The sequence below is a fragment of the Emydura macquarii genome, unplaced genomic scaffold, assembly GCF_026122565.2.
Source record: "Emydura macquarii macquarii isolate MOO-44397 ecotype Brisbane River unplaced genomic scaffold, CSIRO-AGI_Emac_v2 contig_1630, whole genome shotgun sequence".
Taxonomy (NCBI): domain Eukaryota; kingdom Metazoa; phylum Chordata; order Testudines; family Chelidae; genus Emydura; species Emydura macquarii.
In genome coordinates this window covers 72884-81851 of record NW_027131767.1, presented here as the reverse complement: position 1 = coordinate 81851, position 8968 = coordinate 72884, and the positions used below count along the sequence as shown (strand labels likewise).

At 45.3% G+C, this 8968-nt stretch overlaps 1 pseudogene; it reads right to left on the bottom strand.

The window, feature by feature from the left end:
• Positions 1 to 1749: 1749 nt before the first annotated feature.
• LOC137157925 (olfactory receptor 6N1-like) lies at positions 1750 to 2728 on the bottom strand (annotated as a pseudogene).
• Positions 2729 to 8968: the final 6240 nt, after the last annotated feature.

The following is an 8968-nucleotide window of genomic DNA, read 5'->3' as shown; positions in this document are numbered from 1 at the left end:
AATGACGACCATGGAGTAGGAGGTGAGAATGGGCGAGCAAAGTAATTTACCTTTGGTAGTGAGACAGCCATTCCAAGTCTTTGTTTAAACCCAGTTTGAATGTGTCAAATTTGCAGATCATTTCTAATTCAGCAGTTTCTCTTTGAAGTCTGTTTTTGGAGGTTTTTTGGAGAAGTACAGCAACTTTCAGGTCAGAGACAGAATGTCCTGGGGAATTAAAGTGCTCTCCCACTGGTTTATGGATATTATTATTTCTTATGTCTGATTTGTGTCCATTTATCCTTGTGCGTAGTGATAGTCCAGTTTGGCCAATGTACATGGCAGAGGGGCATTGCTGGCACAGGATGGCATATATAACATTAGTGGATATGCAGGTGAATGAGCCGTGATTCACTTTTATTTTATCCTGATCTAATCTGATTTATATTGCTCTGGCTTATACTTTAAAATCTTTCTGTACTTAATACATGTATTTGTTTGTTTTATCTGAAGCAGTGCACGTGTGTTGAATGTGTGTGTGGAGACTTCGTTTGGAGTGACAGAGCTGGTGCATATCAATTTCTTTAATAAATTGACTAACCAATGAGCTTGCAGAGTCTAGTGAACTCTGTAAGATGGCAGTTCCTAGGGTTGCATCTGGGACCAGACATATTGGCCGGGGGTCACGGTATTGCATAATCCTGTGAGTGGCTGGCCAGAAGCACTCACTGGCTAAGGTAAGAGACACTGGCTTGCAGGAGTCTATGCATGGGCTGACCCAGAAGTGGGGTGTTCACATGGTGAAGGAAGTGCTAGTTGGGGTCTAGAAGTGAGGGATTGGGGTGACACAGCTGTACAGCAGTCCAGATTGCAGAGGGGAACCTCACAGTGGGCAGATTCACCAGGCAGACATCTGGCAAAGAATTCTCTGTAGTAACTCAGAGAACCTCCCCATCTAGTTCCCTATCACCGGCCTTTGGAGATATTTGCCGCTAGCAGTTACAGATCATCTCGATGACCTTGTACATGCCTTTAATGGCAATAAGCACATTTTCAGGGGTGGCAGATTTTCCAGGCTTACCTCCCCACATATCCTGCCCCAGGAGTTAGTAGTTTTATTGCGAAAACATTTATTTTGATCAAAAATGGCTTTTCAGTGGACATAAAAATCTGGTTACAATTGTGTATCCCCTGGTGGGTGCCCAGCTGAACACGCCCTGATGGGAATATTGTTATGGCCACTTCTCTCCCGACGCTGACCTGAGTTCCTCCTGGATTTTCTGCTGAGTTCTCAGGGACATAAAAAACTGTAGCAACAAACATGATGTCACCTCTTGTGTTTTATTTGAATTCGACTGCCTGATTACAAGACTTTATTATCTAACAGAGAGAAACAATGAACAGGGGATGTACACAGGGATTTATGTGGATTGTTAGTCAATTTTATGCCGTACAATGGAACAGCACTGTGCATGTTCCGATGCTGTGCACCCACACCCAATAGGGTAAATGTTTAGCCAACACCAAGGAGAAAAATACTATGATACACACAGTACCAGAGCTATTAATGAGAGAGTGCCAGAGCTGTCCTCAGCATCACTTTCCTGTGTGTTGTTACATGGACACAGCATGGGACCATAAACACCCTCAGTAGCTCTCTGCAGATTATCTATGTATTTTTCACACTGGAGCTGAGATTTTTCAATGAGAGTTTTCAACTTCATTTTAATGGGGACTGATTGGTTAAATTACCAGGCAGCTTTGAAAAACTCAGTTTAAGTTATCATCTCGCAGTCTCTGCATGGTTTTGTGAAATCCACATTTACCGATGGCTTTGCTCAAGGCTTCTTTGACCTCCCTGTTTCTCAGGCTGTTTCTCAGGGAGTTTACCAGGGAAGTCAGGACCGTATAGCAAAGACAGAACACTTTGTTTAGCTCTTGCAATGACATGTTTCGATAGCAGGTAAACGATCATTATGGTTCCATAGAAAACTGTCACCACGATGAGGTGAGAGGAGCAGGTGGAAAAGGCCTTTTGTTTCCAGGTGGTGGAAGGGATTCTCAGGATAGTGGTGATGATAGACGCTTAAGATGTCAGGGTTATCAGGAATGGAAGCAGGGCGACTACACAGGCTAGGATGAAATCCATCAGTATGACCAGGTGTGTGTCACTGCAGGAGAGTTCCAGCACTGGGATGATATCACAATAGAAATGGTCGATTTTATTTGGCCCACAGAATATTAACTGTGATAGGAATAGGACTAAGATGGTAGTAGCCAGACAACCATTTACCCAGGACCCAGCAGCCCATCGGAGACAAAACCTGGTGTTCTTAAGAGTGGAATAGTGCAGGGGTTTACATATCGCTAAATTCCGGTCATAAGACATTGCTGCTAGGAGATAGCATATGGTAGCTCCCAGAAAGCCAAAGAAAAAGTATTGTGTGAAGCACCCACTGAGTGAGATGGTTCTGTCCCCAGCCAGGAGATTGGCCAACATCCTGGGCAGGATGGTGGAGGTGTAGCAGATCTCCAAGCTAGACAGGTTCCCCAGGAGGAAGTACATGGGGGTGTGAAGGTGCCGATCAGTCACAACAAGCACCATGATGAGGGTGTTTGTGGCCATGGTTGTGATGTAGATCACTAGGAACAGCACGAAGAGAAGAATTTGCAGGTCAGGGAGTTTCCCAAATCCCTGGAGGATGAATTCAGTGATGGTCATTTGGTTTCTCCAGTCTGTGTCTGCCATGAGCTGAGTCTAGGAACAGGAAAAGGAACTCTGCGATTGAATCAGAAGAACAAAGAGTTAAAAGTTAATCAAGTCTTGTGAATTCTTTCAAAAGATATTGATAATCTCCCCTTCCTCTCCTGACCACAGACTGAGTGTCGACTTAAGAGCAAATTGCCAGGAGGTTCAACTCAAGAACAGATTATTTGTAGCCATGCAGACCATCGTCTGCCACATCAGATCAATAACTACAGAAAGAACAGTCCATTGCTCTGGTAGCAGAGTACTAAAAAGGCAGATCAGAGCATTTCTTTATCTGCTGTTGTATTCTATTGCTGTTCAAATAACAAATATCACGGGATCTTTTTCAGGGGATAAGGCAACGAGTCGCGTTTATTGTGAATACAGAAATTTGGTAAATAATAACACAGAAAATATACTGCATTGACACATATTTCAATTGATGCTTTCATTTACACTCACACACACTGACAGGCACACACAGACAGGGAGAATGACAAACATACATAGGGGTCTCAGAGATGTTATAGTTACCAGCCTCTTGGTGCTCATGGTAGTCACCAGCCAGGTGACTGTAGCATGAGGGTGAGGAGCAAGGTTCTGCTGATGCACATTGGTAGTCCTGGCTGGTATGGTGATGTAGACCCAAACCTCCAGCCTTCATCTTTCTGTCCCATTTTATAGGGAAAAGACCTCATGTACGTCTATGGGTTTTTGCTCTGTCATGCTGCATCTGCATTTGGTGTGATCCTTAATCACCCACATTGTTGCAAGCCAGATCAGATTTTGTTCTTTGAAGTGGGCTGACTCCAAAGTTATCAGGGTGGACTCCTCTTCGCCATAACGAATGTGGGATGATAATATAGGAAGAAGACACTGGGTGGTAAAAGATGCTGTCCCTGAACTCAGAGTCTAGAACGAATGTGGCATGTGTGATCTGGGCTAGTAAGACTCCATCTCCACTCGCCACCCAAATGGGACACCCTGAGACAGACCGTCAGCTGGTATAAATCAAGGTAACCAATTTTTTGTGTCGGGGGGCAGATCCCCAACTGAGAACCTGCCACAAGAGCTGTGTGTCAATCTACATCTCTGTTAAACAGTGCTATGGACGCCGACTGGCGCTGATGGGGAAAGGTGTGGTTAAAACCATTAACATTCACCCGAAGAAGATCTCAGAGTAGCTCAAAAGCTTCTCTTGGAGACCCACAGAAGTTGTTCCAATAAAAGATATTACCTCACCTGCCTCGTCCTTCTGCTCCTCCCAAAGCACATTCACGCCCCTGTCTGTGGGAGGGCAGGTGGGAGAGAAACGCTGTCGGGGAGTCGGTGCTCACCTGTCACCCCAGGGCAGCCCCAGCCTGAAGCGATGAGCTCCTACTTCTCCAGGTAAGATGCCAGGAGCCAGGATCCACAGCTGAGCTTCTTGTGTTTCCTCTTCCAGCAGAAACTGGGTTTTCTCAATGCAGAGACCTGCAGTTACCTGAAGTGATGAGCAGGTGCATTGATCTACCTTTGGAAAAGGGGCTGCCTTTGGATTAGTTTAAATGCTGCCTATGTATCAGTGTTCGGTCCTCACGCTTCTTAATATGGTTCCACTTCAAACTTTCTCCCACTTGGTTAATTTCGTGTCTCCCAAGCTCTGTGGCTAACAATGCCCAGTGGGATGTGTGCCATGGGACTTGCGTAATTATGTCTTTTTTTAAGTCTAATGATCTGATGTGAGAAGTATTTGGGATCATGATGAAACACCAGCTCAAATTTTTGAGCGATGCCTGTCCAAGCTGATGGCCTGTTATAATACAATTGCATTGTCCCTCGATTAATATTCAACAGAGGCTGCCACCTAATGGGCATTTCTAATAAATAGCTGCCCATAGCTCATCCTTTCAATATGCTTCCACCCATGGCCGTTTTACTGTCTAGATTTCCCATGACTGTACTGGCTACTGAAACCTGTCTGTCAATGCTCAGTATTTCTGCCCCTTTCCCCCCATTTCCTTCATCTTGCTGCCATCTAGTATCAATTTCCCAGCCCGAGAGCCTGTTGCTCTGCTCTCCTCTAATGGATTTTTTTGGCTATCGCCGCCTTTTTCCCACTCTAAGCTCCGGTGACACACGTAGAACAGCCCATTTCTCCCTCCGTAAGGTCTGCTACTGTGCACAGAATTCATTCCATGGTATATTTGTCCTCTGCTCTCCAGTGCTCTGGGCTCAAAAGTTACACACCATTAGACAGCTTCACCCACCTTTTCAATTCCCTCGTTTGGTCATTTGGCAACATAACGTCTCCTTTCTAGCCCTTCCAATTTGGCGGCTGTCCCCTGGGCAGCACCACTGGGCCTGTCCCGTTCCTTGGCCCGGTAGTGGCCTTAGACAGGATAATCATATCTTTCCTCTCTTCCTGCCTACTGCTGGTGTGCGCTGTTCCAGATTACAGCCACTGGAAACCAAATGGTACAAGAGATTGATTGATTGATTGATTGATTGATTGATTGACATTAGTGCATACAACAGGCCAAGGCAGGCCTCCAAAAGAGCCTATGGTGAGAGAAGCCCAGTGGCTCTTCAGGCTGAGATTCTCAGAGTCGTCTAAGGGAGTTAGGCACCAAAATCTCTTTGAAATGAGAAAAGGACGCTTAACTCCATGGGGGCTCTTGAGAAATCATTTCAAAACTGTTGGAGCCTTACACTTCTCACGGGTGCACAGTGTCCCTGCCTCTGACCATGTCCTGACGTGCTCCCAGAGATGAAACCAGCACAGCCATAGGAGATATCGCGGGAGTTTTGCCTGCCGATAGCTGCTTCTTCTTGCCATAGGTTGCCTCATGCCCTGAGGAGAGGGCCCTGCCTGCAGTCTGGCTAGGTAGCTGGGGCTGGCTAGACACTGTGCCCTGACAATTAGCCTTCACTGGATGTGCCCTGGGTGCAGTCAGTTTTGGGGACACTCATTGTAACAGGGGCCCCTAAATACACTGAGGAAGGCCAAAAAAGAATCTGAAGAACAGCCAGACAAAGACTCAAAAAGCAACAGCAACAATGTTTTTAAGTACCTTAAAAGCAGGAAGCTGCTAAACAACCAGTGAGGCCAGTGGAAAAATGAGATGTTAAAAGAGCACAAGAAAGATAAGGCTATTGTGGAGAAACTAAATGAATTTTTTGCATCAGCCTTCACAGCGACACAGCTGAGGATGTGAAGGAGGTGCCCAAATCTGAGCCATTCCTTTTAGGTGAGAAATCTGTGCAACTGGCCTGAAGTTTAGGAACATATTGATAAACTGAACTGTAATAAGTCCCCAGGACCAGACGGCCTCCTTCTAAAAGTTCAGAAGGAACTCAAATGTGAAATTTCAGAACTACTAACTGTCGGATGTAATCTATCATTTAAATCAGCTGCTGTGCCAGATTACTGGGAGATAACTAATGTTACACCAATTTTTTAAAAAGGCTTCAGAGGTGATCCCGGCAATTACAGGCCGGTAAACCTAACTTCAGTAAGATGCAAATTGTTTGAAACTATAGTAAGGAACAGAATGATCCGACTCTGAAACTAACACGATTTGTATGGGAAGAGTCAACATGGTTTTTGTAAAGGGAAATCACGCCTCACCAATCTGAGATTCTTTGAGGGGGGTCAACAAACATGTGGACAAGAACGGTTCACTGGATATAGTGTACTTAAATTTTCAGTTCCAGAGGGGTAGCCGTGTTAGTCTGTATACAGCAAAAACAATGAGAGTCCTGTAGCACTTTAAAGACTAACACATTTAATTTCTGCAGGCATAAGCTTTCGTGGGCTGCAACCCACTTTGTCAGATGCAAGAAATAGAAATCAGATAGGGGGTGTATATATATATATACATCCGAGGGTAAGGAACAACAATGGGGAGAGTAGGTGTTAGCAAAGTCCAATCAGTTAGAGTAGTTGAGGCCTAGTCACAACCATTGATTTGGAGGTGAGAATGTGTGAACAGTGACAATTACTTCTTGTACTGAGATAACCATTCCAAGTCTCTATTCAGACCCAGTTTGACTGTGTCAAGTTTGCAGATGAGTTCCAGCTCTGCAGTTTCTCACTGAAGTCTGTTTTTGAAGTTTTTTTGTAGAAGTATGGCAACTTTCAAGTCAGCTACAGAGTGTCCTGGGAGACTGAAGTTCTCTCCTACTGGTTTATGGATGTTACCATTTTCTAGTCTGATTTGTGTCCATTTATTTTTTTGCGTAGTGACAGTCCGGTTTGGCCAATGTACATGACAGAGGGGCATTGCTGGCACATGACGGCATATATTACATTAGTAGATGTGCAGGTGAATGAGCTCCTGATGGTGTGGCTGATGTGGTTAGGACCTGTCATGGTGTCACTAGAGTCGATGTGCGGGCAGAGCTGGCAACGGGGTTTGTTGCAGGGATAGTTTCCTGGGTTAGTGTTCTTGTTGTGTGGTGTACGGTTGCTGGTGAGTATTTCTTTCAGGTTGGGGGGCTGTCTGTAAGCAAGGATAGGTCTGCCTCCCATGGCTTGAGCGAGTGAGGATCATCTGCTAGGATAGGTTGTAGATCCTTAATGATGCGTTTGAGAGATTTTAGCTGGGGACTGTACCCAGCCGCTAGAAAGCATTCAGGAGGTGGGTGGCCTCCACCACAGCAGCCCAGGTCTTTTGGACAGTTTTGGGAGTATTAGACTTAATATGTCTAGTCCTCAGTCTGTGAAATGGGGCTGATAACCCTTCCTACCTCACAGGCATGAGGAGAGATGGGGGGGGGTCATAGAGGAACCAGAGACATGCACGCACTCAAGTGGAAATTTTATCCTTCAGAGTCGCCTGACTTCTCCCCTTGCTGTCCTCACTGCAGCCAGCTGCCAGGAAGAAGGACCTTTGAAATAGCAGCTCTGGATGGGAATTTTCTTTTGAAATGTTGTGTTGTTTTTGTTGAAAAATGCCAATTCAGCAAAACCAAAGCTGCTTGCAAAACAGTTTTGGGTTCAATGGAAAACACAGCTCAAAATATTTTGTGGTTAGAACATTTTCTAGGTGGTGAAAGCCTCCTGTTTTAAGACTGTCAAACCAGAAAGTTTTGGTTTTTTGAGTCAAAATGACTTCATTTTGAAATTTTAGTAAATATACACTAAAAATGTTATAAAAGGGAAAAAATGGTTAAAAATGAAATAAAACATTGTGAAATTATATTAAAAATTATCATTTTTGATTCAACCAAATGGAATTTTTTTTTCCAGATTTTTGGTACACAAAAGTTTGAGATTTTGACTTTTTGTCCCGATTGATGACAAGAAAAATGTCTAAATATCAAAAATTTTCATGGGATGGGAAAACCATTTCCTGCCCAGGCCTCCTTTGAAAGGAGACTTGCCCACGTATAGACATGCACTTTAGAGTCTGCTCATTACAACCAACAGTCCAAGTGAATTTGTTCAGCGTAAAAAGGCATAGGGGCATTAACTCCAATGGCGCTTGGGTGAGTTATGCCAGCTGGGGCACGAGCTGCCTTACGTTAGAGCTGTCTGCATAACAAGCATGGAATTAACTAAGGGCTTGTCTTCACTTACCTCAGAGATTTGGTGGCTGTCGGCCGGAGTTACTCAAGCTATGCAAAAAACTTGCGTAACTCCCGTTGACTTCTGTGCTCCTGTTCTGCGCGCCGTCTTCACTGCACAGCACCGACGGGAACTGCGTTCCCGTCAACACAGTGCTACGCCACTTGAGAAGGTGTTCTTAATATGTCGATTTCTGGATTGACTGAGCGGGTCTTCACTGATCACTCAGTCGATCCAGATAAGTCGGCGAATTTGCCACCCTCAGTGAAGACATAGCCTGAGTTAGGATTTAGCCAGGAACTGAAGGTTAAAACATCTGCTTTGACCAAAAAGTGCCGTGAGTTCGCCAGGAGCCAAGCGCTGCATTCGCAACTGGGGCTCAGCTCTGACTTTCAGGAGAGCTCATCCCCTGCTGAGAGCCCACGACCATTCCCTGCTTTCATGCTGGGACATGGGATCAGCAAGAACTCAGAGAGAACAAGGCCGTCTACTGAGCCCCCCACCATGTTCCCAGCAACACTGTGCTCCCCTCGCAGCTGGCTGGGACACGGATCAGCACTGACTCCAAGCAGAGAGCACATCCTACTGAGTAACCCCTTCCACTCTGCAATACAGCACCTCCTAGCAGAGCGCGGGACTCAGAGAGGGAGGCCAGGCCTGGAATATCAGTGCGAGCAGTTTGCTGTGAG